Source organism: Rhineura floridana, chromosome 1 (genome assembly GCF_030035675.1).
Source record: "Rhineura floridana isolate rRhiFlo1 chromosome 1, rRhiFlo1.hap2, whole genome shotgun sequence".
Taxonomy (NCBI): domain Eukaryota; kingdom Metazoa; phylum Chordata; class Lepidosauria; order Squamata; family Rhineuridae; genus Rhineura; species Rhineura floridana.
Genome location: NC_084480.1, coordinates 217796303 through 217796708, shown reverse-complemented (window position 1 = coordinate 217796708; position 406 = coordinate 217796303).

Sequence of the window (406 nt, the reverse complement as noted above, 5' to 3'; positions counted from 1 at the left end):
GCCTTCCTGGCTTTTTTACTGCTCAATGCCCGCGCCCGACTCAAAATGGCCCAGGCTAGGGGTACCGGGAGGTTTCTAGCTTCAGGAGGCGGCGTCGGTAAACGGAACGAGCCCGCATAGCGGACAGATGCGACGGATGGAACACGGCCGCTCCCGTTTTGCGGGGCTGGCTGGAAAATGGCTTCAGGAAGCAGCGGCGACTGCCGCTGACAATGAATGAAGGGAAAGGAGACGGGTTACGCGCCAAGAGCCTCCCGCGAAACTCAGATTTCCCGCCCGTTTTTCAAATCAGATTTGCATAACCAGGCCCCTTAGCCACGCCAAGCCTGCAGCGCTGTCTCATTGGTCTGCTTCTTCCACCTGGCCTGCCAACTGCGAGAGACTTCGGGACTTTAGCCGCTTCTCA